This window comes from Microcaecilia unicolor, chromosome 2, assembly GCF_901765095.1.
Source record: "Microcaecilia unicolor chromosome 2, aMicUni1.1, whole genome shotgun sequence".
In the NCBI taxonomy this organism is placed as follows: Eukaryota; Metazoa; Chordata; class Amphibia; order Gymnophiona; family Siphonopidae; genus Microcaecilia; species Microcaecilia unicolor.
Genome location: NC_044032.1, coordinates 105,561,870 through 105,588,411, shown reverse-complemented (window position 1 = coordinate 105,588,411; position 26,542 = coordinate 105,561,870).

Below are 26,542 nucleotides of genomic sequence, written 5' to 3'. Positions count from 1 at the left end.
GAATATTGACCTCTGGATTTAGCCAGTAATAGGTCATTGGAGACTTTACTAAGCGCAGTTTCGGTTGAGTGGAGAGGGCGAAAACCAGATTGTAGTGGGTCAAGAATAGCATGTGAGGAGAGAAAATCAAGGCAGCGGCGGTGAACAGCACGCTCAAGTAATTTGGAGAGAAAAGGAAGGAGGGAGATGGGTCGGTAATTAGAGGGACAAGTAGGGTCAAGTGAAGGCTTCTTAAGGAGAGGTGTGACCACAGCATGTTTAAAGGCAGCAGGGACAGTCGCAGTGGAAAGTGAGAGGTTGAGAATGTGACAGATAAAAGGAATAAGAGTAGGAGAGATGGCATTAAGAAGGTGGGTGGGAATGGGATCAGAGGAACAGGTGGTACATTTTGAGGAAGAAAGGAGAAGTGTAGTTTCCTCAAGGATGTAATGTTTGATATTCACACATCTAACATGGCTGGATGCTTCTTAAAGAGAGGTTACCCTAAAGCAATAATTTAAAAAGCATATCGGAGAGCAAAATATTCTTCCCAAGATTTGCTGTTATAATACAATATGACACAGGACAATGATAAACTTGTTTTGGTTATTCCACACTCTACTCTAAGCTCTAGTATTAACAAGAGTATACACTGCAATTGGAAAATGCTACAGGTTCACACCTGCTTTGCGGAGCATCCTATCTGTGCATTTAAAAGAGGAAAGACTACAGGGGAAATGCTGACATATAAAAGATTGGACTATACTACTGAATCCCCTGGAACTATGGGACACTTCAAATGTGAAGCATGTCAATGGTGTGATTCTACCATTGAAGGTGCGGTAGGAACACCCCCTGGATCCTCACGTCCGATTGTGGCACAATCGCGAACTGACTGTAGCTCTCATAACAGTGTGTACGTTACAATATGTCCGTGTCAAATGCTATATATAGGACGTTCTAGCCGTCCGATTAAAATAAGGCTGAATGAACACAAATCTCGTATCAAGAACAAGATATTGACTGCCCCTATAGTTCAGCACTGGCTAGATAAAAATCACCAAATAGAAGATATTAAATGGCGCATTTTAGATTATGTCCAGTTGGGGTGGGAGGGTGGGAATGCTGGACCTTTATTAAATTATAAAGAGCAAAGATAGATTTTCCAACTCCATGCGTTGCACCCCCAGGGGTTAAATTCTGAATTGGACTGGTGGTCACTAATTTGATTGGTAGCTGCAAGGATTACGTGGCCCTATCAAAATTTGAGGTTTGAAATCAGCTGTGACCTATTTAAACTGCAGAGGCTGACTAAGTCGCCGCAGCCATTTTCTCTATATGCAGGAGCGAGTACAGAGATGGTAACACTGCAGTGTGCTTTTTTATGAACAATTTTGTGCGTTTATGGTGATATGTATAACTAAATGCTATAATATTCTTCTCACCAGCATGCCTCTTCCCTGAAGAAGAATAACGAAACCTGGCCATGTCGGCAGAGGTTTGAGTTGGGAGAAAAATCGCTGCTTGAAGCTGCTTAAAAGCTAAGTAACGTTGTGCACAACTGAGGTCACTAAGTCAAACAGATCATTGAAAAAGCAGTAAAAGGATTTCATGAAAGCATTGTGTGGTTATGTCGCGTTTCCTGTCGCGTTCCCGAGGACCTTGGCATACTGTCAGGCTTCTTCCCCGGGAGCACTAGGTTCATGAGTCCTTGGGCCACTACCATGGAGCGGCAGTGGCAGGCAAGATCACCTTCAAGGTAGAGACGAGACAAGACTGGACCGGAACCCCATACTGGAGTCCTACACAGGAATACACGGGACTGGAACGCACCGGACGGGTGCGCACTGGAGTGGAGCCCGCTGGACTGGAACACACTGGAGTGGACCCACTGGACTGGAACATACAGGAGTAAAGCCCGCTGGACTGGAACCCACTGGAGCGGAACCCACTGGACTGGCTTCACCTACGCTTAGCCACCTTTCCCCGAGGGTTGAGCCCTCAGGTTCGGGCAGCCGGTAGGGCTTACAGGAAAAACCTGGAACTGGAACTTGCAAGCAGGAACAGCAGGAATCAGGATACAGAAGTGCCCCCAGGCACCTAGGCAAAAGCAAGGCAGACAGGCAGGGAATGTCCGGGTTCCCGCAGTAGGCAGGTTCAAAGCAAGTCTCAGGGCGGGCGGCTAGCAAAGCAGTAGTCGGGCTCAAAGCAAAGTCTCTGGGCAGGCGGCTAGCAAAGCAGTAGTCAGGTTCAAGGCAAAGTCTCTGGGCAGGCATCTAGCAAAGCAGTAGTCAGGTTCAAAGCAAAGTCTCTGGGCAGGCGGCTAGCAAAGCAGTAGTCAGGTTCAAAGCAAAGTCTCTGGGCAGGTCAAGGAGCAAGACTAAGGCAGCTGCTCCAGTATCAAAGAGTACTGGCAACAGCCAAAACAAGGGCTGAAGCTCCAGAAGCAAAAGAAAACACACACGGGAAAAACCAGAAAGCAAAACACGAGAAGACTAGGAAACTGAACACAAGCTAACAGGAAAGCAATGCCCAAGCTAACCAGTCATATACTAGAAACATACACAGAGCAAACACAGGAGAACTAGTAAAGCTGTACACAGGCTAACAAGCAAAGCTGTGCCCAAGCTAACCAGTCATACACCAGAAACATACACAGAGCAAACACAGGAGAACTAGTAAAGCTGTACACAGGCTAACAAACAAAGCTGTGCCCAAGCTAACAAGTCATACACCAGAAACATACACAGAGCAAACAATGTAGCAGTGTACAGAGCACTCTACATACCAGGGCCCTTAGACGAAATGCAAAGGCAAGGGCTGCAGTCTCTAAGTGATTAATAAAGCCCTTCAACACCAGAGGCACAGCTGCAGCAATCTCCTTGCCTCCAAACAGAGGCTTGACACACAGAGAAGTCAGCCCACAGGAAGGAACAGCGGGAGCCATCTTGGATACTGGCATAGAGGAGTCGGCAGCCATCTTGGAAGAGGCATAGCCCACACAGGTGAGGTCCAGTAAGGCAATCAGCACACAGAGCCAGAGAAAAACTAAGACAGAGACAGACACAGAGACAAGCAGAAGCCAGCACAGCCACTGACTCCCAGAAACAGGGTAAGAATGAGGGTGGTCACGGCAACAGACGTGACAGGTTATAAGAACTAGTCAGTGGGAACCAGTTACGATATATGGAGCATGTACTAATTACCATTAAAAAAAATAGCACGTTAGCACTTATTGACACCTATTTTATAGATGGTAAGGGCTCACATAGTAATCCTGCGCAAATCAGTTAGCACGCGGTAATATAGCTGCACTAATTACTGCAGAAATACTTACTGCCCCAGTCACGCCCCCTCCATGCAAACATTTCTTTAACACACACCAATTTGGTATATCAAAAATAAACTAACTTGAACTATTTATCACAGGATGCATGAGCGCGTCCTGAAGTACATCATTTTAAGCTATGGTAAGCACGCACTAACACTTACTGCAGCTTAGTAAAAAAGCCCCTGAGTTAACAAAGGCAAGTTTGGGGAAGTAAAACTTTCACAATCTTAGATTTCAGCTTGTTTAAAAATACTCAGGGCCATCTTGAGGGTTTTGCAAGCAATGGCCGCTGCCCCCCCCCCCCACCATAATTGTCACTGTTGCCCCCCCCCCCCCCCAGATCGCCACAACTGCAATGCAAATACCTTGGCTGGCAGGGATCCCGATGCCCTGCCAGCAGAAGTGGTCTTCCTCCAGTGCTGCTCTTCAGTCTGCCCACTGCTTTTTCTCTCAGTGCATGCTCGATTTCAAAACCGAGCATGCGCGGCCTGAGAGAAAAAGCAGCCACTTAGCAAGCAATGGGCAGAGTGAAGAGCAGTGCTAGAGGAAGACCTGCAGTGTCAGCTCTGCCGGGTCCTCCCCAGCCTCCAAGGGGAGCCCGGTGCCGGAGGTTTCTCTCTCCTGCTCCTGTCAGGACGTGATCAGGAGCAGGAAAGAGAGAGACCCTGGCAGCGGGCACCCCTTGGAGGCCCGGGCCCAGGGAATTTTGCACCCCCCCCCCCTCTCGGCAGCCCTGGTGCAGGCTATGCAACCACACAGTGGGCAGTTCAGGGGCATAGGGGGCATATTGTACAGGATGCAATTCCAGCTTGATACACTCTCTACCACTGTGATATCATGAATCTCTCAAGGCACAGTTGCTCAAATTATTCATCATTTTTTAACTACTGTTCATCTAACTGTGATATCTTAACAACAATTTTAAAAGCCAGTAGCCACAGACTACCGCTCTGATCTCATCCCATGGCTTTCAATACCACCTTTACGCTGATGATACCCAGATCTACCTCTCCGCACCGGATATCTCAGCTGAAATCCAGACCAAAGTATCGGCCTGCCTGTCTGACATTGCTGCCTGGATGTCTTTCCGCCACCTGAAACTAAACATGACCAAAACCGAGCTTCTCCTCTTTCCCCCTAAACCTGCCTCTCCTCTCCCCCCGTTCTCTATTTCGGTAGATAACACTCTCATCCTCCCTGTCCCGTCTGCGCGCAACCTTGGAGTCATCTTTGACTCCGCTCTCTCCTTCTCTGCTCATATTCAGCAGATTGCCAAAACCTGTCGTTTCTTTCTCTATAATATTAACAAAATTCGCCCTTTCCTCTCCGAGGACGCTACCAAAACCCTTACCCACACCCTTATCACCTACTACTACTACTACTACTACTTAACATTTCTAGAGCGCTACTAGGGTTACGCAGCGCTGTACAATTTAACAAAGAGAGACAGTCCCTGCTCAAAGAGCTTACAATCTAATAGACAAGTGAACGGTCGGTCCGATAGGGGCAGTCAAATTGGGGCAGTCTGGATTCACTGAACGGTAAGGGTTAGGTGCCGAACGCAGCATTGAAGAGGTGGGCTTTAAGCAAAGACTTGAAGACAGGCAGGGAGGGGGCTTGGCGTAAGGGCTCAGGAAGCATAGGGTGAGGCGAGGCAGAATGAGCAGAGCCTGGAGTTGGCGGTGGTGGAGAAGGTACTGAGAGGAGGGATTTATCCTGTGAACGGAGGTTACGGGCGGGAACGTAAGGGGAGATGAGGGTAGAAAGATAATGAGGGGCAGCAGACTGAGTGCATTTGTAGGTAAGAAGGAGAAGCTTGAATTGAATGCGGTATCTGATCGGAAGCCAGTGAAGTGACTTGAGGAGAGGGGTGATATGAGTATCACCTCTCGCCTAGACTACTGCAATTTGCTTCTCGCTGGTCTCCCGCTCAGCCATCTATCTCATCTTCAATCTGTCCAAAACTCTGCTGCGCGTCTTATATTCCGCCAGAGTCGCTATACTCACGTTAGCCCTCTCCTCAAGTCACTTCACTGGCTCCCTATCCGCTTCCGCATACGGTTCAAACTTCTCCTTTTGACCTACAAGTGCATCCACTCCACAGCTCCTCAGTACCTTTCCACTCTCATCTCTCCCTACACTCCTCCCCATGAACTCCATTCGCTGGGTAAATGTCTTCTGTCGTCCACCTTCTCCCCCACTACTAACTCCCGGCTCCGTTCCTTCTATCTCGCTGCTCCCTATGCCTGGAATAGACTCCCTGAGCCAGTACGTCAGGCTCAGTCTCTGGCTGTCTTTAAGTCTAGGCTTGAAGCCCACCTCTTTGCTACTGCTTTTGACTCCTAACCATGACTCTCTTACTCAATGCCCTCACTTATCACCCCTACCACTGCAATTTCCCCACCCCTAGCTGTCTGTTCATCTGTCCAATTTAGATTATAAGCTCTGTTGAGCAGGGACTGTCTTTTCATGTTGATTTGTACAGCACTACGTAAGTCTAGTAGCGCTATAGAAATGTTTAATAGTAGTAGTAGTACTTCTGGAATTTAACTTCACCAATAAGTATCAACTTGATGGCTGGAACTGCCTCATCCCCAGGGCCTGGGAAATGCTGTCTTTCTTGTATTGACATAGGAAAGCCAAAAAAAGAATTTGTTTCTGTTGTCAAAAGCCCACTCTGTCAGATGTGTCAAAACAGCAAAGTCAGAAATCTAAACTTGTATTGTCAAACATAAAATCTAGTCTGATGGTGTTTGACAGTAACATCTTTGTGCACACTGCAGTCTTCTCCAGTTGACAAGCAGCATAATAGCTAAGAAAAAAAAAGAGTTTAGCACAAATAATTAAGCAAGACATACAATAACAGCAAATATTAGAAAATAACATTGTCACCTGGGATCCGGGCCATCTGCTTATTCATTGTGTTGAGAGTGAGACAGTTGTTTTGGTTCACATTATTGCTTTGTGAATCATCTTTATTAACTCAAAAAGAATTTAGATAAGACTGCACAGCATAAAAGCTATGACTGGAAAGACAGCATTAAACTGAAGATCCTGAGCAATATTGCAAGATTATTTGACTTTACTGTATTTTGATTTTCTCTAACATTCTCCTAAAATAAGCTTTGTGGCCTTAAAGTAGCACCTAAAGCAAATACATTTGCTTTAATTTCAGACAGCACAGAAACTCAAAGAACATTCTGCAGCTGAAAAGAATCTCCTAATATTGCTACTGCCTGGTGTTTGGAAAGGTTCAGGGTCGTTCTGACTTCTTTATGCACTATCCTTTTCACTTCAAAGTTGCCAGCTTTACTAAGCATTATAATCATCTGTGTTAAAAATCTCTGCAGATTTGTGCTCTGTTTTTGACATACTCCTAAAGAGACCGGGCTGTGAATGGCCTTCTGAGTAGTACAGCTGTGATATGTCACTTCTTTTCCAATAAAACTGAACCAACTTCAACAGTTTCCCTAGACAGATGGTGCAACCAGCTGTAACTCTTAATAGTATTCTTCACTACAGTGGCATGTTTGGAAGATACTGCTTTCGGCCAGAAGCAGCCAAGTTGAGAGACACATTATTATCTGTCCTGTTAAAAGTGATTCAGATGGGCAGCTGTGATGCTCTGTATAAGTGACATAAGGCTGATTGTGGACTAAATCACTGTGAGATAGCAATACAGGTAAATTATGGCCTGTTCCTGATTCACAAGTGGAAATACTCCTTCCCAGGAACTCCGTTCACTAGGCAAATCTCTCCTAATTGCACCCTTCTCCTCCATAGCTAACTCCAGACTCCGTTCCTTTTATCTCGCCGCACCCTATGCCTGGAATAGACTTCCTGAGCCATTACGTCTAGCTCCATCCCTGGCCGCCTTCAAATCTGGGCTAAAGGCCTACCTGTTTGATGCTGCTTTTAATTCCTAACTTGTCACCTGCTCGTAACCTTTATCTTGTCTTCCTCTCTTCAATAGTCCCTTTTCCCTATGTGTCCTATCTGTCTGTCCTACCCTTATCCCTTATTTGTCCTGTCTGTCCTGATTTAGATTGTAAGCTCTTTTGAGCAGGGACTGTCTTTTCTTCATGTTCAATTGTGAAGCGCTGCGTATGACTGGTAGTGCTATAGAAATGATTTGTAGTAGTAGTAGTAGAAATACTATTTCCACATGTAACAGCATCCAAACGTAAATTGTCACAATTTACTTATGGATGTCCCAGCAATATTCAGATATCCTCATCTAGAATAGAAGCATATCAGCTGTGTGGCATGGATAGTACAAAACTTTACACATGTAGAACTAGTTTTGCAAAGCACACTGATATGTAGGGCAGGACATTTAAACATCGACATTGACAATACAAACACCGACCCTTATCTTTTTGCACTGTTTTTATTTATGATGACTGAAGTAAAGCTAATTGAGAGTCATTAGCCTGATTACCATCTTTATCCATGTAAGCAGGGGTGGACTGACCATTCAGACAGTGCCCAAGGGCCCAGAGGTGCTGCCTAGTTGCCCGTCGCCACTGCACACTACAATCCTCCCCCCATTCCCCGGTCCTACCTTGAATGGCCCTGGTGGTCTAGTGGCCTCTGTGGTAGAGGGGGAGGAAAGAACACCACTTCTGCCAGCTGCTACTATTCTGCCCAGCGCAGCTGTGTTTTAAAAATGACTGCTGAGACTCCCTGTGGCAGTCTCACAAGATTGGCGAGACCGTGAGACTACCGTGGGAAGTTTCGGTTGCCATTTTGAAAATACGGTGGCGCCAGGCAAAAGAGCGGTATAGGGCAGGAAAGAGTGGGGTTCTTTCCTACCCCCAAAGAAGCCACTATCACCAGGGCCCTTCAAGGTAGGACTGGGAAGGGCCTACTGAGGATCAGGTGACTGTGATGTGTGTGTGTGGGGGGGGGGGGGGGGGGCAGTGCAGCAGTAGCGGGGCAGTGGCCAGGGGGACCTAGATCACCCTCACTGTCCAGGGGCCCAGATCATTGTCAGTCTGTCCCTGCATGTAAGTGTATTTTTACTGACCCCTTATTTCCATCAATAATAAAGAAAGAAAGGGAAAGATTTAAAAACTCTGTCATGGCCATATGAAATTTCAAATGTACTAGAAGGCAATGTCAGACAAGCAAGATGAGATTTGGGATTGCATCCCTGTGAAATTTCTGGTGCACAGAAGTAGATTTGTGAGTCATCACAATAATGATGGTGATGAAAGGAGAATAGACCAAATATCTAGAGAGAAGAAAACAGAGAGAGAGAACCTGAGATTCCCCAAGTGATACTGGGATAACAGTGAAGGAGAAGAACAGTGATGGGAGAAATAAGAAAAAAAATCAAGACTAGACAGACAGGACAGAGACTCAAAACTCAAGTGAGGACAGAGTATCAAGGAGTAGGTAGTGATCAACAGTGTAGAAACAAGGATGAATGAAGTAAAGGCCCATAGATTTATCTGGGAATGGGTCACAGGAGAGTTTTGCAAAGGGATCTTTCTGTGGAATATGGAAGGTAATAGCCAAACTGGGGTAGATTAATAATGGCTTGAAGTGAAAGAATTTCAAGACAGTGAAGGTGAAGAGATTGTTACAGTAGTTTTGATAGAAAAAGGAAGATGGTTATGGAACAATGATTATGAGGGCAAGTAGTTTCCAGTAGAGGTTTTTTGAGGAGTAATATGGTCACAGCATGTTTGAGGGCAGAAGGAACAGTTGCAGTAGAAAGTGATAGACCGAGGGGTTGACAGCAGGAGAAATGGAACTGAGTAGCGGGGTAGGAATGGGATCAGAATGAACAAACAGCTTGGAGGAGGAGTGAAGATGTATAGTTTCCTCCTCTGTGATTTTAGGAAAGAAAGGATAGCAGGAGTCAAAGGAAAGATGTGAGAATGAAATGATTTTCTGGAGAACTCAAGATGAAGCTTGTGAACCTTGTCATAGATTTAGTCAGCCATGTTCTAGCAAGAGGGAAAAGGAGCCAAGTATGGCAAAAAGACTGAGGCTTAGAGGCAAGGGAGCTTGATAGATACAGTAGTCTTGCTTGGCAAGAACAATAACAGAATGAAAGGAGGTCAGCATTAATTTGAAAAGTATGAAGTCAGCAATGAGACAGGATTTCATCCAGAAGTGCTCTGCAAAGCAGGCACAGCAATGTAGACAGTGAATTCTGAAGGCTGGGGTTGGTATGCTTTACAGGATGCAAAAGGGCAGCAACAAGACTGTCTAAAGCAGAAAAGAGAATAGTGTTAGGAACAGAATCTGATAATGTACTAAAGAAGATAAAACAGTTATGGAGAGAATCCAAAAGTGGATAGCTTGGACATTTCTAAATATGTTGCTGGGAGCTGAATGAGGTAGTAAGGAGGAGTGGTTAAGTGTAAAAGTTAACAAATGCTGGTCAAAGAGGGGAGGAACTGAACTTAAAACAAGGCATTTTGAGGCATGCAAGTCCCTAAAAATGAGGAAAAGGAAGATGGTTCAAGAAAGAATGAAAGCCAGGCATCAAAGTGAGTGAGATGGAAAACAGAAACTTATTGGGTGTAGCTAAATGACAGTTACCCAGAGAGCAAGGAATAGGTGAGTAGAGCGGATCATAAAGGAAGAAAAGAGTAATAATCCAACACTGCTTCTGTGAATGAGAGAAAAGGCTACTTCTAGGACAAAGGGTAGCAACTGAAGCAGAGTCCTCACCAGTGGTGTAGCTACGGGTGAGGCCCAAACATTCTTGCCTCAGGCCCACCTAGTCTAGTGGCCCCCAAAGCACCTTATTGGCGGTGCCTCACTCTTCTCTCTCTCACCCTCTTGCCAGCTGCCTGTCTCTCTCTAAATTCCCCACCACAGCCCCCATCTACCTTTGAGCTATCGCCAGCAGCAATTCCTGTAATCAACCTGCGCCAGCCTTGCAGGCTTTCCTCTACAGTGTCCCACCCTTGATGACATAATTTCCTGTTTCTTCACTGGCGGAGTCACAGTAGACGGACGCCTGCAGGGCTGGCGCAGGCTGCTTACTGGAATTGCTGCCAGCAATGGCTTGGAGGTCGATCGGGGAGGGAGAGAGGAGCAGATGCCGGTGTGGAGAGGGGGAAAGGAAAGAGAGGAACAGATGCCTGGGGAGGAATAGAGGAACAGATGCCGGCCAGGGGGAGGGGGAAGAGGAGCGGATGCTGAGCGGGGGGGGGGGGGGGGGGGGGGAGAAGCATGACGATAGCAAGGGCAGAGGGAAAGTTTAACAAAAAAAACTATATGTATGGACAGGGGTGGAGGTAGGAAGGGCTCATCTGGGTTAACTCAGGGCCCACTCAAAATAACAGGTCTGGCTACGTTACTGGTCCTCACTGGAAAGCCACATTTCAGTTAAAACAAGAAGATACAGAGAATGAAAGATAAAGAGGTCATGAATGTAGGCCAGCTTGTTAGACATGGAGTGGACTCCACAGGAAGCATGGAAGAGGGAGGAAGGAGAGGAATAGGAATAACATTAGAGGCGTTTCAGTTCGATGTAGATAGATGGGAACATAGGCTGTCAGCAACTGAAACTCAAGTGGGTTGCTGTGGATGCTGGAGTTAACATGGAAGAAGCTAGGCAGAACATGCAGATGGGCTGCACCCTTCCCAACACCTGCTGCTTTTAAAGAACAGTCTGCCCATTTCAGATTCTTCCACTTAGGGTAGATGAGCACATAAATTCCTGTAGTAAGATCCTCTGTTAGGTAAAGCTGAGGATGAACCCTGAGGTGGTGCAAGCAGATAAATTGTGAGTGTCTGTTGTTTCTCTACACAGATAAAGGGTCCCCAGTGAGGACTAAAATTGCTCCTTCATTCATCTTCAGGTCTGTATAAACCTCCAAAGCAGACAGGAAAAATCAGGGTGCTCCATTTATTGAACCCTTCCTCAAATGAACAAAAAAGTATAGTAGACTAATAAAAATATTCATACTCCACAGTCCATAAAAAAAAGTGTTAGTGACAAAAAAGTGTCAAGATTACTCACAGTTTGGGTGTTTTCATGCTAACATCCCTGTATATCTGCTCCAGCAGAATCCCTGTTGTAGAGGGTACAACTGTCCTGCCTTTGTTCAAGATATGGTTCTTTGAACCAGTGCTAGCACCTCTCACTACAGTTCAATAGATGTGGCCCTGTACAGACTTCAATCACTTCTCCTTTTCAGAGCGGTTCAATACACAACCTAATGACTGATCCTTATCTCCCACCTTTAGCATGCATTCACCTGTCATTCCAAGACACACCATCCTCCTCTTGGGCAAAGATGGAGGCTTGAGTCCTATTCTTTTCTCCGTACTAGGTCACACACCTAGACTCTCAATCTCTTTAGTGCCATCTTCCCTCTCTTCTAGGACTGGAACTCTCCGGCTTACTCCTCTCTTCTCTTTGTGATCTCCTGTACTGATCCCTGTTGCACATTTTGGATTTGGTTAAGATATAGCTGGCTTGTTGGGAACTTCACTAGGAAGTGTCCTCCTTTCCCCACTGGACCCCTATTTAGGAGGATAATGAGCCTCTTCTAACACTAACACCTATGGCCAAGGTCTACCATCTAGCTCACACCTCATTAAGGGGCCCTTTTATCAAACTGCGGTAAAAGGGGGCATTCAGTGGCAGTGGCGTGTGTTTTTGATGCTCACTGAGGCCCCCTTTTACCGCAGCGGGTAAAAGGCTGGGGGGGGTTTCAAAAAGAGATGGTCGTACAGTAAGTGAACCACTTGCCACACAGCCCTTTCCAGGGGGAGCCATTACCACTACCTATTTAGGTAACAGTAAGGGCTCTCACATTAACCTGGTGGTATCTGGGCAGCACATGGCGCTGCCCAATTACCGCCGGGAAAGCCCCAGCACTACAAAAATACTTAATATTTCTGTAGCACTGGAAATGGCATGTGCTGGGGTTGGGGAAATACTGCTGGGCTCCTGCTGTACCCGGTGATAGTTCCAGATTGCCGCTCTCCAACCCTTTAGTAAAAGGGCTCCTAAATTTGAGTGGCAATTCCTCCAGTTACTGCAAGGAATGCACATTTTGGCATCCTGCTACATTCCTCTATGTAACCCAATATTATCTCCCACATCATTTTGTCTTTCATCTGACCTCTGAACCCTTTACCTGCACTCAGTCTGCAGCCCCTCATTACCTCTCTACCCTCATCTCCCCTTACGTTCCCACCCGAAACCTCCGCTCACAGGACAAATCCCTCCTCTCAGTACCCTTCTCCACCACCGCCAACTCCAGGCTCTGCCCTTTCTGCCTCACTTCACCCTATGCCTGGAATAAACTTCCTGAGCCCTTACGGCAAGCCCCCTGCCTGCCCATCTTGAAATCCTTGCTCAAAGCCCACCTCTTCAATGTCGCCTTCGGCACCTAACCTTTATACCTATTCAGGAAATCTAGACTGCCCCAATTTGATTGCCCCTATTGACTGACTGTACATTTGTCCTTTAGATTGTAAGCTCCTTGAGCAGGGACTGTCCTTCTATGTTAAACTGTACAGAGCTGCGTAACCCTAGTAGCGCTTTAGAAATGTTAAGTAGTAGTAGTGCCTACCACTTGCCCTCCATATCTGTCCAAGGCATGCCCTAAATCTGTTAAAAGAGTCTCGATTTATAGACTAATTCAAGAACTGTCATTTTAAACTGTATTACAAAACTAATACTAAATCCAACAGCACGACCCCTTCCCATGGCTTGTTACCAAGTTCTACAACAATGTCATACAGTTTTATTGTGTCTATACAACCTGGGGTCAGCAAAGCTAAATACACATGCTGCTTTTAAAAGAGCCAGTGTCCAAACTGTGACTGTGGCTGAAGTGCAATACAGTTTTAACCATAGTGACAAAAATAGATCACTGAACAGGATATTTCGCCTGGGTTATCAGTATGCTGCTGTGGTTGAGCACTGGGGGCAAGTGTCTTTCAAAGTAAAGCTGCAGAAGATAAAGTGCTGAGAGAAGAAGCAGACTGCCCTGATAAAGACCTATGCTACTCTAAATGTGCTGCAGGGCATACTGAGTGCTCATGAAAGTGAGAGATTACAGTAATTGGGATTGCTAGAGCATGGCGCATACAAGTGCTGAGTCTTCCCACATAGATCTGTCAAACAGGCATCTCAGTCCTCATGCCAGGTTTCCCAAGGCAGAAACAGCAGAATGGGTCAGAATATTAGTACTAATATATACTATACAAGCTTTGGCTAGAAAGGAAAAAGATTGGTTAGCAATTTGTTTTTAATACTTAATGAAATAAGGTTGACCATATTGCCAAAATCAGCATTTTCAGCTCAAGAAAGTACATATGTGGCTTCCTTCCTAGGGTAGTGATCCCTATCTCTAATTCATGTGAGCTACCAACAGAGAGGTGACAAATTTCAGTCTTCAGAAAATGCAAATGGTTCTGATTTTCAGGATAACAAAGACTGGGCCCTTAGTTCAAATGATTGCAGATGTATCTCACAGACATTTACCACAAATCAGCAATTTGAAAATATGAGCAAACCCACACCAGCCATTCAAAGGTGATACATCCCTTCCTTTGCTTTATTGGAAGGGGCTTCTTACATTATTTTATGAAAACAAAGAGAATGTATCACAGGCCAGAACACAGTTGATAAAAGTCCATTGGGAAGAGATTGATAGCATATCATTGCTCGTGTCCATATCAGGGATAATTCTATAATAGTGTGCTTAATTTTAGGTGCCAAGAAGGCACCTATTTGAAGCCTATTCCATAAAGAAAAGTAAGCACCCACTTATGTTTAAAGAATGCTAGTGCAGTAGGGCAAATATATACCACAGAGCTGGAGTAAATGCTCACACCTAGAGTGCCCAAAAATGTATAAATTATAGTGTTCAATGATTTAAACATATAATTGTATGCCCCACCAATGCTCCACCGAGACCCCATCCATGTGTGCAACCCACTTTCAATTTACATGCCGTTACCCTGGTACATAGCCAGAATACAGGCTTCTATGCACATATGTGCACATACATATGTCAATACATGGCAGATTCTGGTAATTTATACATGCTCTTGATGTGTAAAAATAGGCAAACTGTTATAGAAATCCCTCTATATATCCACCAACAGCATAGCCACAGGAGAGCCTCCCCCCCCCCCCCCCCCCCCCCCACCCCACACACACACACTTTGGGCTCGAACCACCTCCAGAACTACAGCACCCCTTTACCCTTGCTGGCAGGGATGCTGAAACCCCACTAGCCAAATAAATACAGTGCCATTGCTCCCCTCCTGCCTCACGCTGCTTCCTCAAGGCAGAAGATGGCACATGCCTTCAGCCGTCAATGCCACTTTTGCAATTGTCAATGTCTAAAATATCACAGATGTTCTTCAGAACATATATGCGTATGTGCAGGCATATACACATTTAAACCAATGTGTAACAAATGTATCATCTGTAGCAGGTATTCTCTGAGGACAGCAGGCCAAGTATTCTCACAGCTGGGTGACGTCATCCGATGCAGCTCAGTGCGGATACTAACTAGCAAGAAGATTGTAGAAGTTTCTAGCAGTGTCCCATGACTATAGGCTGTGCAGAGATGGGCTATATGTTGATGATAAGCACTGATTGCACTGAGATGAACCTCTACTGAGCTGTTTTTTTTAAATTGGACTCAGAGAGGTATAAGAAATATTCAAGCAGTTTTTGTGAAGGGAAAGTGAAGGGGTCTAATTTCTTGCCCTCTCCTTCTGTGCCCTCTCCTTCTGTGCACATATTCAGCAGACTGCTAAAACCTGTCATTTCTTTCTCTATAATATCACCAAAATTTGCCCTTTCCTTTCTGAGCACACTGCCAGAACCCTCATCCACACTCTTATCACCTCTCGCTTAGACTATTGCAACTTGCTTCTCACAGGTCTCCCACTTAGCCATCACTCTCCTCTTCAATCTGTTCAAAATTCTGCTGCACGACTAATATTCCGCCAGTGTCGTTATGCTCATATTAGCCCTCTCCTCAAGTCACTTCACTGGCTTCCTATCCGTTTCCGCATACAGTTCAAACTCCTCTTATTGACTTATAAGTGCATTCACTCTGCAGCTCCTCAGTACCTCTCCACTCTCATCTCTCCCTACATTCCTCCCCGGGAACTCCGTTCACTGGGTAAATCTCTCTTATCTGCACCCTTCTCCTCCACTGCTAACTCCAGACTCTGTTCCTTTTATCTTGCTGCACCATATGCCTGGAATAGACTTCCTGAGCCAGTCCGTCAAGCTCCATCTCTGGCCGTCTTCAAATCTAAGCTAAAAGCCCACCTTTTTGATGCTGCTTTTAACTCCTAACCCTTATTCACTTGTTCAGAACCCTTATTTTATCATCCTCACTTTAATATTCCCTTATCTCTTGTTTGTCTGTCCTAATTAGATTGTAAGCTCTGTCGAACAGGGACTGGCTCTTCATGTTCAAGTGTACAGCGCTGCGTACGTCTAGTAGCGATATAGAAATGATAAGTAGTAGTAGTAGTTCTCCACTTAAAAGAGTAACACCTCGAAAGTCTTTTCTGGAAGACAGCAAGACATGAGAGACACCCTCATAGAAACCCAAGAACCCGAATTTTATGCTTTCAACATCCAAGCCATGCTGGCCAGGGATTGCAGGATGGGCTGTGACTGGGAAGTATCAAAATGTGGGTATAGTCATCCTTTAAGTGCAGAAAGCATAGCCAATCTTGTTCCTGAATCATGGGGAAAAGGATGTCCATGGAAATCATCCTGAGTTTTTCTTTGATCAGGAATTTCTTCAGGGCACTTAGGTCTAGGAAAGAATGAAATTCTCCCATTTTCTTGGGCAGAGGAAGTACTTGGAATAAAATTCCTTCCCTTCATTCCCTGGTGGCATGGGTTCAACCGCATACCAAATACCCTGTAACCAGTGGTGTGCTGGAGCCGGCACGCACCGGCTCGCAAGAGCCGCTTGTTAACTTTGCTCGGCTCTTGCGAGCCGGTTGTTGAAACCCGCGAGCCGGCTCTCCTCCCTCCCTCTTCCCTCACATCACTGACCTGACAAATTCTTCGGGGCAGGCAGCCTTGCCTGCCCGCTGCAAGTGCTGACTCTCCCCCGCTGGCGCTGCAGGTTCGCGCTTTAAAAATGGCCGCCGAGACTTCCAGAGGCGGCCTCGCGAGACTTTGCCCTTGTAAGTCTCGGCGGCCATTTTGAAGCGCAAACCGGCAGCGCCAGCGGGGGACTGAGTCAGTGCTTGCAGCGGGCAGGCAAGACTGCCTGCCCCGAAGAATTAAAGGAGTCAGATCGGTGACGGAAGGGAGGGAGGAGAATTCTATTAACAACTCGGGAGGGGGTGGCAGGGGAGAGAACTAGGGAGGCGCTGGGCATGGGTGGATCATGGAGGGGAGAGAAGGGTCGTCGCCGGGCATGGGTGGATCATGGAGGGGAGAGAAGGGTCGTCGCTGGGTATGGGTGGATGGAGGGCAGGGAAAAGGAGGGTCACTGGGTATGGGTGCATGCAGGGCAGGGGAGAGAAGGGTCACTGGGTATATAGGTGCATGCAGGGCAGGGGAGAGGAGGGTCACCGGACATGGGTGGATGGAGGGCAGGGGAGAGGAGGGTCATTGGGTATGGGTGCATGGAGGGCAGGGAGGGTCGCTGGGTACATGCAGGGCAGGGGGAGAGAAGGGTCACTGGACATGGGTGGATGGAGGGCAGGGGAGAGGAGAGGAGGGTCACTAGACATGGGTGGATGGAGGGCAGGGGAGAGGAGGGGAGAGAGAAGAAATGCTGGACATGGATGGAGGGGAGGGAAGAGTGAGGAAGGAGATGAGATGAGGGAAAAGGAAGAGAGGAGAAAAACTGCATATGGATGAAGAAAATAGGCAGAAGTTGAGGACCAAAAATGAAGAAGAAAGGAAAGAAATAAATGGAAAGGAAGCCCTGGAAATGGAGTTAAGAGGACAGATAGCAGCAGAATCGGATACTGGGCCAGCATGATCAGAAAAACAGTCACCAGACAACAAAGGTAGAAAAAAAATCATTTTATTTTCATTATACCCTGTTTCCCCGAAAGTAAGACATCCCCCGAAAATAAGACCTAGTAGAGGTTTTCCTGAATTGGTAGATATAAGGCCTCCCCCGAGAGTAAGATCTAGCAAATTTTTGTTTGAAAGCAGGGCCGCGGAGAGCCGGACAAGGCCGCCCCCGGGCCGCCCCCGGGCCGCCCCCGGGCCGCCCCCCCTCACCCGAGGTCACCGGGCCCCCCCTCCACCCACCCTCCGTCGCTCACGGAACTAACCTTAAACGCCTCCTTTCACCTTCGCAGCAAGCAGCAGCAGGGCAAACCTCTCCTTCCTTCCGTGCCCCACCCTCGCGGACGTTAAGTCAGGCGAGGGCGGGACACGGAAGGAAGGAGTGGCCTGCCCTGCTGCTGCTTGCTGCGAAGGTGAAAGGAGGCATTTAAGGTTAGTTCCGGGAGCGACGGAGGGCGGGCGGGCCAACCCCGATCCAACCCTGATGTTTCCCCGAAAAATAAGACAGCCCCTGAAAATAAGACCTAGCGCATTTTGGGGGGCAAAAATTAATATAAGACAGTGTCCTATTTTCGGGGAAACACGGTAGTGTTTGGAATATGTTCACTTTGAGAATCGGGTGCTCAACATTAAAAGTTTATATTTATTTACTTATTTATGGCACTTTATCCCACATTAAACATGAATTAGATTGGAACCTGGGATCATTTAATTTTTTTTTTCCTGGAGAGAGTAATGCATTGCCGCCACCCCCCCCCCCCCCCCCCCCCCACTGGCTATAGCCAGCTCTGCAATTTTGGGGCGGCGCAGAGGTGGATGGGGGGGGGCGCAAGGGTGGACGGGGGGGGGGGGCGCAGAGGTGGACCGGGGAGAGAGCCTGTTGTTAAAAATTTACCAGCACACCACTGCCTGTAACTAAGACCAGTTACTCATACCTTATTCAACCATACACATAATTTACCTCCAAGTTAGCCACCCATCTATTGCTCCCAATAACTTTGTCTTTTCCAAATTGTGGAGGAGTAGCCTAGTGGTTAGTGCAATGAACTTTGATCCTGGGGAAGTGGGCTCAATTCCCACTGTAGCTCCATGTGACCTTGGGCAAGTCACTTAACCCTCCATTGCCCCAGATACCAAAACTTTGATTGTGAGACCTCTAGGGATAGAGAAAGTACCTGCATATAATAATGTGTACAGTGCTGCAAATGTCTAGTAGCACTATAGAAATTAGTAGCAGTAAAGGTAGTCTAAAGACAGCTGCTGCTGCTGCAGTGATCACTGATGTAAGCATGGTCCTCATGAGCTAATGCTGCTGGATAGGTTATATGATCAGATAACCTGTTTAAGGATACATATCATAAGGATCCTTCTCAAATGAACTGACATCAAAACTCTTACTAGAACAAGTTAACATTGAACTCTTTTTATTGGTTTCTTTACCACACTGTCATTGAACGTTACACACTACCCTTGTTCTTATATAACTGATACGAATTGTATATCTATTTTCTGTAAGTTGTATTATATTTTCTGTTCTTGAAATACAGCAACATTCTGTAATTCTCATTCTGGAAATGGTGATCACCATTACGGCATATTATAAGCCACATTAAGCCTGCAAAGAGGTGGGAAAATGTGGGATACAAATGTAGCAAATAAATAAATATATTTCTCAGGGATCTTATCTTTAAAAATGCCTGATGTGTTCTTTTTGCATATTTGCTCGGTAATACTGATAATTGTTATCAGGAGCAGAAAACACTACGTTATCTACCACTTCAAGCAACAGCAGAAAAACCTAAGAGGATAAAATACAGCTTATCACATAAAAAAGACAAGGAACCAGATTTCTCTAGCATCTTGTCAGAATATGGCCCAAGATTTCATCCTGACTACCAGTAAAGGATGTTGCATATTTCAAAGCTATGATAATTTGTTCATGCTTATGCCGTCTCTCCAGTTTAACATAAGCCTGTTAATCATCTAAATCTTCTATAAATAATTAAAGCTTTTTTTTTAAGTAACACATTAGCATTAGCCTCAAAGCTTTGTTATAAACCTCTGGCATGTTAAATCCTGAGACTTACAGCTTGACATGGTTAGTGCAGTGGGCTTTGATCCTGGTAACCTGGGTTCAATTCCCACTGCAGCTCCTTGTGACCTTGGGCAAGTCACTTAACCCTTCATTGCCCCAGTACAAAAAAAATAGATTGTGAGCCCTCTAGGGACACAGAAAATAACTGTATATAATCTGTACAGTGCTGCATACATCTAGTAGCGCTATAGAAATGATTAGCAGTAGTAGTAGTAGTAAACCAGCTGATATTCAGCGCGTGGAAGGCAGGCCAGCTAAGTCCCGTGATCAGCGCTGAGCCTGGATATTCAATGCCAAACTGTTTCCAGTGGCCGGCATTGAATATCCAAAGTTTTTTTTGGCCAACAAACTTACCCAGTGAAATTAATATTCAGCACTGGCCAGATAAGTTTATAGCAGCCAAAGATAGGATTGCTATTTAGGTAGTCTGCTTTGGTCACGAAACTTAGCCAGCAAAGCACTGAATATTCACAGCTAGCTCTTTATATCACATGATGATATAGCCGGTTATAACACTATGGACTAGATTCTATATATCACGCCTAAAAATTCAGCACCGAAACAAAATACGCTAAGGCGTATTTTATGGAATAAGCCTAAATTTCTGTGCAGTTTATATAATAGGCTAAGAGGGGCATAATTGAACGGGGCGCCCAAGTTTTTCTGAGGGCGTCCTCGCAGGATGTCCTCGGGAAGGGGCAGGGAAACCCGTATTATCGAAACAAGATGGGCGTACATCTTTCGTTTCAATAATACAGTCGGGGATGCTCAAATCTTAACATTTAGGTCGACCTTAGAGATGGTCATCCTTAGAGATGGTCGTCCCCAGTTTTCAGCAATAATGGAAACCGAGGATGCCCATCTCAGAAACGACCAAATGCAAACTCTTTGGTCGTGGGAGGCGCCAGCATTCATAGTGCACTGGTCCCCCTGACATGCCAGGACACCAATCGGGCACCCTATGGGGCACTGCAGTGGACTTCAGAAATTGCTCCCAGGTGCATAGCTCCCTTACCTTGGGTGCTGAGCCCCCCAAAACCACTACCCACAACTGAACAACACTACTATAGCCATAAGAGATGAAGGGGGGCACCTAGATGTGGGTACAGTGGGTTTGTGGTGGGTTTTGAAGGGCTCACATTTACCACCATAAGTGTAACAGGTAGGGGGGGATGGGCCTGGGTCCGCCTGCCTGAAGTGCACTGCACCCACTAAAACTGCTACAGGGACCTGCATACTGCTATCAGGGAGCTGGGTATAACATTTGAGGCTGGTATAGAGGCTGGAAAAATTATTTTTAAAGTTTATTTTAGGGTGGGAGGGGATTAGTGACCACTGGGGGAGTAAGGGGAGGTCATCCCCGATTCCCTCCGGTGGTCATCCGGTCAGTTCGGGCACCTTTTTGAGGCTTGGTCGCAAGAAAAAATGGACCAAGTAAAGTCGCCCAAGGGTTCATCAGGGACGCCCTTCTTTTTTCCATTATTGGCCGAGGTCGCCCCTGTGTTAAGCACGCCCCAGTCTCGTCTTCGCTATGCTTCCAACACACCCCCGTGAACTTTGGTCGTCCCCGCGACGGAAAGCAGTTGAGGACGCCCAAAATCAGCTTTCGATTATGCCAATTTGGGCAACCCTGGGAGAAGGACGCCCATCTCCCGATTTATGTCGAAAGATAGGTGCCCTTCTCTGTCAAAAATAAGCCTGTAAGCGACATCTGTGAGACTAAATTTAGTCATGGGCAATTATGCCAAGTAAAACTTGGTGTAAATGCCAGTGCCTGGATTAAACACAGATAGGATGTATTCTATAACAACGTGCATCGAGTTTAGAAATACCCACAACCTGCTCATTCCACATCCATGGCCAAGCCCATGTGACTTAGAATTTACTTGCATCACATTATAGAATGCACATAGACTGTTCTGCATGTAACTTCTAATTAATGCCAATTAGTGTCAATAATTACTTAAGTGGCAATTATCAGCGCTAATTAGCTTAAGTAATTAAGTTGCATGTGCAAATCCAGAATACAACTGGATTTACGCACACAGCTTAGGTTACACTATACCGAATCCAGCGGAATACGCTAAGCACTAATATTAAGTGGAGATAACTGGCTAACTTGTGCCGAATATTAGTGCTTAGCTGATTAAGTGCTATTTAACCAACCAGAAGTCATTCCTGACCGGTTAAATAGCACTGAATATCAGCCAGAAATTATTTAAAAGTTTCAAAATCATGTTTGTTTAAGAACTTCAGATTGAGCAACACTTTGGCAGCAATTTTGTAAATTGGTACCTCCTTTTTGGTGCCCCGATACAGAGCGAGGAGCACCAAATCTATAATAGCATTAGTGAGCCCCGATGTCATTACAGATTACTAGCACATACTCACTTATGCCTAGTCAATTGTAGGTAGAAGAGGGTGCGCCTAGATCTGTCAATCAGCACATGCATTTGAAGATACGTGCATTGATGGGTGACTATCCCGCATCTCACCCATGCTCCTCCCACATGTACACCCCCTTTTCAATTGCATACTATGGGGTCCTTTTTGTAAATTATGGGGTCCATAATTCCTGGAATACAACTAATTTATGGACCTGATGGACTCTATTACCCTTCCCCTCTTTTCCCTCGTCCCTTGTAATTACTATCCTACCTATTCACCTTACTATAGTCCATTTGTTTGTTTACCGGATTGGCGATTGCCTTTACGAACTGATGTTAGCCACATTGAGCCTGCTAACAGGTGGGGAAATGTGGGGTATAAATGTTATAAATAAATAAATAAGCTGTGTTAGGTGCTAACACATGCCTAATGCAGCTTAAAATGTCATACCATGGAATGCAATCAGGCATCCTGCAGTAAGTGCCAAATGTGTACTTGCAAACCGCATACTAAATTTAAAAGATTTTGAAGGGGGTGTCTGAGGGCAGAGAGTGGATATCTACTAAATGGAAAATGTAAGCCACATTGAACAGAAACCTGTTTTTGGATAATTGTGGGATATAAGAACGCATAAATAAATAAAATAAATAATCAGTTAGTACAGCTACATTACTACATGCATGCTGATTAGTGTAGGAATAATGTGCGAGCCCTTACCGCCTACAAAATGGGTCGTGGTAAGTGCACACACACTAATTTTTTTTAATGTCCATGTGCTAATGGCAACAATAGCATATAGCCATTAATACATGAAACAGAAAAAGGTCACTTTTACAGCTGCAGTGAAAATGGCTTTAGTGCCTAGAGAAAATCAGTAAGAGCACAGTAAGACCACATTTTACCGCAGTTTAGTAAAAAGACCCCTTTGCCTCTTATGCATGATCTTGCAGAATAGTACGTTGGGCAAGTTCTTTTGTCCCTTCTTGATGATCTGCACAGAAACTGTGACTGGGGATCTGCCTTGATACTAGTATTGATCGATTTCTCGGCAGCCTTCGACACCGTGGATCATAATATCATGCTTACATGGCAGAAACAGGTATCAGTGCCACAGTATTTACTTGGTTCAAATCCTATCTGTCAGATAGACAACAATCAGTTCTGTTCAGCAACAGCACATCATCACCGTGGGCACTGGACTGTGGGGTGCCACAAGGATCCATAATTTCTCGCATTTTAGTTTATAGCTACCTCAAGCTTTTGTTTGAGTTGCTTCGGTCAATGGACACAAAATTTTACATCTATGCTGATAATGTGCAACTACTCATACCCACTGAACCAGATCTACCACCCACAGCTCTGAATAAACTGACATCCTGTGTATCCACAACTCAGCAATGGGCAAACAACAAAAAACTTTGCCTGAACACAAATAAAACAGAGATTCTTTGGGTACCAAACACAAGTAGACAATACCCGACCTCAAATTATCTTTTGGGAAGTATGAACTCCCTCTAAAATCACAGGTCAGGAATCTTGAGATACTGCTAGACTCATCTCTCACTCTGATCCCACAAATTCAAACAACCTTCAAAAATTGTCTCTATCACCTATGGCAGCTACAAAATCTCTCTCCATATATTGAAAAGACGCGTCTGACCACAGTGGTCCATGCCATGATAACGGTTAAAGGGAACTGGGAAGTGGACCAATGACTCCAGGGACACGGGATACTAATGTATAAAGTACCACTTTATTCACAGACTCAACACAGTACCATGTTTTGGCCACAGGCCTGCCTCAGGAGTCTTAAATGATTCTGGTACTGGAAATCAGTCTAGAGGTCAATTGGTCTTGAGAAAGACCTTTGTGATATGTAATAGATACTGAAACGTCTCTGTGTAGTTTTTTGTTGATAACATCATGACTAGATTACTGTAATTCCCTGTACACTGGCCAAACCACAAAGAGTTTGTATCAGCTCCAATTAGTTCAGAATGCTGCATCAAGACTAATAGAAGGCTGCAAGTGGTGTGACCACACCATACCCTTCCTGCAAAAGCTACACTGTCTACCAGTACCTTACAGGGCTAAATTTAAAGCTCTATGTTTGATTTTCAAGGTCCTCAGACAAAATGGACCAGCCTACTTAAAGAATAAGTTAGCCCTTTACACAACTTGGAAACCTCTAAAGACCTCTCAAGGATCATCACTATCTGTACACTTGTTAAAAGAAATTGTACAATGTGATACCCACCAGCAAGCTTTCTCAGGAGTAACCCTCATGTTCTGGAATTTACTCCCAGAGGGGCTACCTATAACTGGAGACTACCTCTACTTCAGAAAGTAGATGAAAGCCTGGCTTTTCTCCCAAGCCTTTAATACATAGTATGACTGACTATACACTCGTTCTTCACCTGGACTAGCTTGCTACACAAGCTGTAACTTAGATTAGCTCCTTATCTCTTGCTTAACTATACAAAGAACGTGCCTTCAGTTTATCTAACCTCAAATTATCCCAACTGACTCTGTACCACACATCTTGTTCCCATCATATATCTGCTCTTGGTCCCTCAGCTATATGGTAAGTCATATTATAGAAAATCCTTAGCATCTTATCTATGTTAGTTGAATGTTCTAATGCATGCTTATTAGGTGTGTCATTAGTATTATGCTAACATTGTATTATATCTCTAGTATTTGGTTTCCAGTGCAGTTAAATGTGTATATTTTTGATAGTGTTTCATGGTAGTTAGTTCTGTTATTAGGTTTTCAAGTTTACCTCATTTATTGTATTTATGTTTATTCTTGGTTATTTTACTTTTGTTAAGCTGTTAACAAAATTGTAAGTTTTATGTTAAACTGTACCTGCTGGACACTGCCTTGGGTGAATCTCTTCATAAAGGTGGTTAATAAATCCCAATAAATTAATAAAAATTAATTGTGAGATATTTGTGGGCATAGTTTGACTGTTTCATTTGGGGGGGGCAAAGGATGGGGTGGGGCATATTAGCATATTCATTTGCATTTATCATACATATTCATCATGGTTATTCCAAAAATAGCCAGCTCTTTCTCCCTCCCTTCCTTCCTTCTTTCCTCCTTACCCAGCACTCCCTCTTCCTCTCCAGTAGTATTTCCCCACCCCCTTTCCCATACCATGCCATTGTTGACCTTAGAAATGCATAGACTCTATATGTAGATCCTTCAAGAGGTAGTGTGTCATGATTTAGGCTCTAAAACCCAATCTTTCCACTGCAAGACACTATACACAAACTTGTGCAAAAACACACTCATAACCTTACCAAACCATAACAGCACTAATTCCAAGGTCAGGACGAGTAACAACCTTATGTGTGGAAAGGCAGCACTGTAATTATACTGGGCTCTAAAAACACCAATACACTATCTAGTGACAAAAAAGGGCTACAAATACTACACACTAGCAGAATATTGCACCTTGATCACACATGAAAAAACGCATGACACAACAGATATGACACAAGGAGCTAGAAATCAACAAATATGAAGGCAAAATACTGAACTGGAAAGTTACCTCAAAAGGTTAGACTAGGCATGCAGCAATACTAGAGAAATTGAAACTTACATGCAAAATATCACAGATGCACATTTCCAAAAGCTGACATATTCCAATTAATAAATTCTGAATAAAATACTTTTTTCTACCTTTGTTGTCTAAGCATTTAGTTTTTCTATTCGCTTTGGTCCCAGTGTCTTTTGTTTTATGCAGTGTCTTCTTTCCATTTGATATTTTTTCACTCACCATGTCCACCATCCTCCTATGTCCTTATGCGTCCTGTCTACCATCTGTAGCCCTGTCCCTATCCTTCCTCCAGTTTCAGCATCTGCCCTCAAAGTGTTCCAATCCAGCCCTTAAATTCAGCAGTTTACCCGCCATCCATATCCAGCATTTCTCCTCACTCCCCTCCCCTCCATCCATGTCCAGCATTTCTCCTCTCTCCCTTCCCCTCCATCCGTGTGCATCTCCTTCCTTTGTCTTTCCTTCCCTCCATCCTTGTCCAACATTTCTCCTCTCTTCCCTGTCCTCCACTCCATCCATGTCCAGCATTTCTCCTCTCTTCCCTCCCCTCCATCCATGTGCATCTCCTTCCTGATTTCCTTCCCCTCCAACCATCCATGTCCAGCAATTTTCCATTCTCCCCTGCCCTCTCCTCCATCCACCCATATCCAACAAATTTCCTCTTCCCTGCCCCCCCCATTCCTCCATCCATGTTCAGCAACTCTTCATTCTCCCCTTCCCTCTCCTCCATCTATATCCAGCAAATTTCCTCTCTCTTCTGCCCCTCCATCCATCCATGTCCAGCAATTCTCCTCTCTCCCTTGCCCTCCCCTCCATGTTCAGCGATTTCTCTTCTCTCCCCTGCCCTCCCCGCCCATCCATGATCAACGATTCTCCTTTGCTCCCTATCCTCTCCTCCCATCCATGATCAGTGATTCTCCTCTGTCCCTCCCCTCCATGTCCAACGATTTTTCCTCTCTCTCCTGCCCTCTCCCCATTCATGCTGATCGATTCTCCTCTGCCCTCCCCTCCTATCCATGTCCGATTCTCCTTTGCTCCCTATCCTCCCCTTCCATCCATGTCCAGTGACTTGCCTCAGCCTCCCCTTTTCAGTCCCTGAGTTTGAGTTTCAACCCAACCCCACCTGCCCGCCCTCAGCTCCCCAACAGTCCTCCTCTCTTCTCCTGCCGCCCTGCGTTTAAA